The following is a 5,647-nucleotide window of genomic DNA, read 5'->3' as shown; positions in this document are numbered from 1 at the left end:
CATCAGGCAAAGACACAGAAGTCAAGGCCTCTGTATCCCAGCCCACTCAATGGGCTCAGGCCATGGAAGAGCTCAAAAAGGATTTTGAAAATCAAGTTAGAGAGGTGGAGGAAAAGCTGGGAAGAGAAATGAGAGACATGCAGTCAAAGCATGAACAGCAGGTCAGCACCCTGCTAAAGGAGACCCAAAAAAATGCTGAAGAAAATAACACCTTGAAAAATAGGCTAACTCAATTGGCAAAAGAGGTTCAAAAAGCCAATGAGGAGAAGAATGCTTTCAAAAGCAGAATTAGCCAAATGGAAAAGGAGATTCAAAAGCTCACTGAAGAAAACAGTTCTTTCAAAATTAGAATGGAACAGATGGAGGCTAATGACTTTATGCAAAACCAAGAAATCACAAAACAAAACCAAAAGAATGAAAAAATGGAAGATAATGTGAAATATCTCATTGGAAAAACAACTGACCTGGAAAATAGATCCAGGAGAGACAATTTAAAAATTATGGGGCTACCTGAAAGCCATGATCAAAAAAAGAGCCTAGATATCATCTTTCATGAAATTATCAAGGAAAACTGCCCTGAGATTCTAGAACCAGAGGGCAAAATAAATATTCAAGGAATCCACAGAACACCACCTGAAAGAGATCCAAAAAGAGAATCTCCTAGGAACATTGTGGCCAAATTCCAGAGTTCCCTGGTCAAGGAGAAAATATTGCAAGAAGCTAGAAAGAAACAATTCAAGTATTATGGAAATACAATCAGGATAACACAAGATCTAGCAGCCTCTACATTAAGGGATCGAAGGGCATGGAATAGGATATTCCAGAAGTCAAAGGAACTAGGACTAAAACCAAGAATCACTACCCAGCAAAACTGAGTATAATATTTCAGGGGAAAAATTGGTCTTTCAATGAAATAGAGGACTTTCAAGCATTCTTGCTGAAAAGACCAGAGCTGAAAACAAAATTTGACTTTCAAACACAAGAATGAAGAGAAGCATGAAAAGGTGAACAGTAAAGAGAAGTCATAAGGGACTTACTAAAGCTGAACTGTTTACATTCCTACATGGAAAGACAATATTTGTAACTCCTGAAACTTTTCAGTATCTGGGTACTGGGTGGTATTACACACACACACATGCACACACACATAGAGACAGAGTGCACAGAGTGTATTGAAGAGGATGGGATCATATCTTTAAAAAATGAAAACAAGCAGTGAGAGAGAAATATATTGGGAGGAGAAAGGGAGAAATGGAATGGGGCAAATTATCTCTCATAAAAGAGGCAAACAAAAGACTTTTCAGTGAAGAGAAAAAGAGGGGAGGTGAGAGAAAAACATGAAGTTTACTCTCATCACATTGCACTAAAGGAAGGAATAAAATATACACTCATTTTGGTATGAAAACCTATCTTACAATACAGGAAAGTGGGGGATAAGGGGATAAGCAGGGTGGGGGGGATGATGGGAAGGGAGGGCATGGGGAGGAGGGAGCAATTTGAGGTCGACACTCATGGGGAGGGATAGGATCAAAAGAGAGAATAGAAGTAATGGGGGACAGGATAGGACGGAGGGAAATATAGTTAGTCTTATACAACACAGCTATTATGGAAGTCATTTGCAAAACTACACAGATTTGGCCTATATTGAATTGCTTGCCTTCCAAAGGGAAGGGGTGGGGAGGGAGGGAGGTAATGAAGTTGGAACTCAAAGTGTTAGGAACAACTGTCGAGTAATGTTCTTGCCACTAGGAAATAAGAAATACAGGTAAAGGGGTATAGAAAGTTATCTGGTCCTACAGGACAAAAGAGAAGATGGAGACAAGAGCAGAGAGGGATGATAGAAGAGAGAGCAGATTGTTCATAGGGGCAATTAGAATGCTTGGTATTTGGGGGGGGAGGGGAGAAAACGGGAGAAAATTTGGAACCCAAAATTTTGTTAAAATGAATGTCAAATAAATAAATAAATTTTAAAAAAAAGAAAAAAGCTAATAGCAAAGATAAGACAGAATTTTGGTCTCAGCCAGACCTATGAAGGAAATGCTCGCTTGAGTCCTAGCTTAGAGCTGCTTGGGGAACTGAGAGATGAAGAGATTTGCCCAAAGCCCGTCTAGTTCTGAAGAAGGCCTTGAAGACAGATATCTCTAATGCCAAGCCTGGCCCTCTAGACTCTAAACCACTCTGCCTCAAGTAAGAAAGAGAGAGGACATTTTAAACAGCAACTCAACATACTGATGAGCAGGTGTAGCCTAGCAACCCTGGGAGAAGTCATTGGCATAACTTTGATCCTTCCTAGGATGTGATATTTCAGGAATCAAATCCATGTGGCATCCCCTGGGGAATAGTTATGTTTAAAAGATGGGTTTTTCTGCAGGGGAATGACTTCAAGTTGTTGACAGTGACACACAATTTCCCAAACACAGATTCACCCTTTTCAAATTTCAACCATTGCCCATTTAGCAGCAGGCTCCATCTCAGACATGCACACTGCTGACCTGCTGGTGGACTGACCTTCCACCTGCATGCCGTCGTGTGTTCCAGAGGCATCTTCCACCCAATGAGCTTATTTCTACTATAATCGAAAGAACACTAGCTCTAGAGAAAGGGATCCAGGGTGCAAATGATGTCTCTGACACTCACCACTTGTGAGAGTGGGAAAGCTAACCTCCCTGGGCTGCAGCGTCCTCATCTGCAAAATGAAAGCATTAGACTAGTTGGTTTCTGGATACCCTTATAGTTCTGGATCTATGATTCAAGGACCCCAACTATGACGACAAAATTAGAATTATTACACAAAAACTGTGGGTATCCCTCCCCGTTTGGATGTCAGGAGAAGAATGTTTCTATCTGAGGTCCTAGGTGTACATACATAGAGTACAGAAGTGGATCTGAGATATTTTTAATGACCTGGATAACTAATAGGACATTTGAATAACTGTCTTGAAAATATTGGCCCTGACAAGGTCGAATGAGGGAATAAAAAAATTAGTGGGGATAGAGTAGGGTAGAGGGCAATATAGTTAGCATTACACAGCATGATCATTATAGAAGTCTTTTGCAAAGCAACAAATACATAGCCTCTATTGAATTACTTGCCTTCTCATTGGGAATGGGGAGGGAGGGAGAGAGAGAAGTTGGAATTCAAAGTATTAGAAACGAATGCTGAGAATTATTATTGCATATAACCGGGAAATAAGAAACACAGCTAAGGGGATATAGAAATTTGTCTTGCCCTACAAGAAAAGAGAGAAGATGGGGATAAGGGAAAGATGGGGTGTGATGAAAGGGAGGGCACATTGAGGGAAGGGGTAATCAGAATGCAAGGTATTAGGGGGTGGGTGGAGGGGAGAGATGGGGAGAAAAATTGGACAGGTTACAAAGTGATGTAAAAGCAATTGGTATTAAAACAATTGACTGAATTAATTACTGAGACTAAATCAGAGACGTCTTTAGTTTGGGGGAAAGAGTTTTAGTCTAAATTTCCTAGAGGAAGGTAACTTCGGGTCAAGTTTGGCATTGACGGAAAAGTGAAGGTTTTAATGGTAAATTTGATTTATTTATTTATTTTATTTATTTAACCAGGAGCTAGAACATGTACAGAAAGGCGTGGAAGCCACTTAAGACTTGCCTCAATGTTCCTTAGCCAAAGTGAGATTATCATCATATCTGAAACCTGGTTATAGGAACTTGCCATTTTTTAGATGCTACAAGACTATTAAATGACTGTTCTTCTGAGTCTAACTCCAGGTATAGATAGCAAGAAAGGCAGTCTGAGCCTCCAGTCCAGGATGCCAGTAAGCTGGTGAGATACTGGTATGAACTGCAAAAGGTGATCTCATGGGAAGGGTGGGAGAGCAGCTGTTCAGCCTGGGCTGAGGTAGGATTCTCCTGACTCAATTTCCCCACTGACACCTGGTAGACTCTAGGCCTCACTGAATGCAAGTTGACAATCTACTCCTGCCTGGAACTGACATGAAGTTGGGGAGATATTGTATCCCTGCAATGTCCCTACTCTTGATGGCAATTTCCTATAGTCAAAAGGTTTGTAAGCTTAATACCAGATCTATTCAATTATAGATTATTGGTAGGGGAACATCTGAGGTTAAGTCTAAAATTAAGCTATTAGGCTTAGGGCTTTAGACCAACAACAACAAGTTAGGGTCCTTTAATTCTTAGTAATAGTGTGGAGACAATTAGGTCAAGGGCTTATGAAGTTAGCATACATAATTATTATTTGTGTCTCGGTTAATGTTAAAAAAAAATTCGTTTGTGGTCTATATTGTAAAATATTTAAATTTAAAAGAAGTATCACCTGACCGAAAGTTGGAATTGTTTTATGTGATATGAACTGTGTTAAAAATGAAAAATAAAAAATAAATTTTAAATATATTTTAAAAAAAGAAAATGTTGGCCCTAACCCTCCCATCCTTCAGGGCTTCTACATTTTGGCCTGTAGAACCAGCCATTACAGTTGACTCTATGACTTAGAGAAGGTTCACACCCAAAACTGAGAGCTGACAGCTCGAATCGAAATGGGAAGACTTGCCCGGAAATACAGCCAGGTAGCAAAATGTCAAAGCTGCCTGGTGAAGCCATGCCCTCATGGCTACCTCATCCTGGCCAGAGAATCTAAGCACAGCTTAGGTAGAGGGGAGGAGGTATGGAAACTGACTTGGGTGCATTCCCCAAATGGAGTGAGAAGAGACTGTCTGGGACTTCCAGGCACCCACTTCCTGGAGGTCAGTTGATTTGCCACTGTTTCCCTTCCCTCCGTTCTCTGGAATCTGGACAAAATCTGGGGCTAGGCATAATTTGATGACCATCCCGAGTAGTAAAAGAGATGGGGAAGGAGCCATACTCACCCCCAAATTAGGGTGCCAGAGTCACCAGAACCAAGCTTCATGCTCTGTCTGGAGAAAAGGCATGGTTAGAATTGCATGGTGGGAGATGGACTTCATGACACATGATGGGATGTCTCCAGATGAGACCGGGGTGTGGGCATGTTTCTCATAATGGAAGAAAACCAAAGGACAACCAGAAGGAAATATCGACAAGCAGAACAGCTTTGAAAACTGCAGGTTAAAGGTTTGTTTTCCTTTATTGTAGCAAGCTGGATGTGACTGAGCCCTCTGGTTCTGGGCACCATCTTTTTTATTGTTACTATTCTATTTTGCCTATGGAAATGCTCAGGGTTTGGTTTGGTTTTTTCTGTTTCTTTTGGTTTTAGCATTTACTAACTTGGGAATTTGATCCTTCCTACGATGCCTCAGAGGTCATGATGCTACTAATGTCCAAGCCTGTTTTTCTCTGTTCTTGGGCTGATCTTTGCTACAAGTTCCTAATTTATGCTTGTTTTATCCTAATATGTAGAAGTGGGCAGTCTTTGTAGGACTCCATAAAGTGCGAGTGGAAGGCATTCCACTGCGGCCACACCAATTCATATTATCAGTCAAGGGGTGGAATGAAACACCACCTAGAAAAGGGGACAAATAAGATGGCTAACCATCCATGAGTACAGGTTGCCCACCATGGTCCCTGCCCAGGCACCAGAGAAACACTCCTAACACATATTCATACTGGTCTAGTTTAGTCATCACTGGTGGATTCAAGTTACCTGTTGGCAATATTTGTTGATATATTTGAAAAAGGT

The sequence above is a fragment of the Notamacropus eugenii genome, chromosome 6 (assembly GCF_028372415.1).
Source record: "Notamacropus eugenii isolate mMacEug1 chromosome 6, mMacEug1.pri_v2, whole genome shotgun sequence".
Classification (NCBI taxonomy): domain Eukaryota; kingdom Metazoa; phylum Chordata; class Mammalia; order Diprotodontia; family Macropodidae; genus Notamacropus; species Notamacropus eugenii.
The sequence above is the reverse complement of the archived record's forward strand: the minus strand, read 5'-3'. Positions refer to the sequence as shown.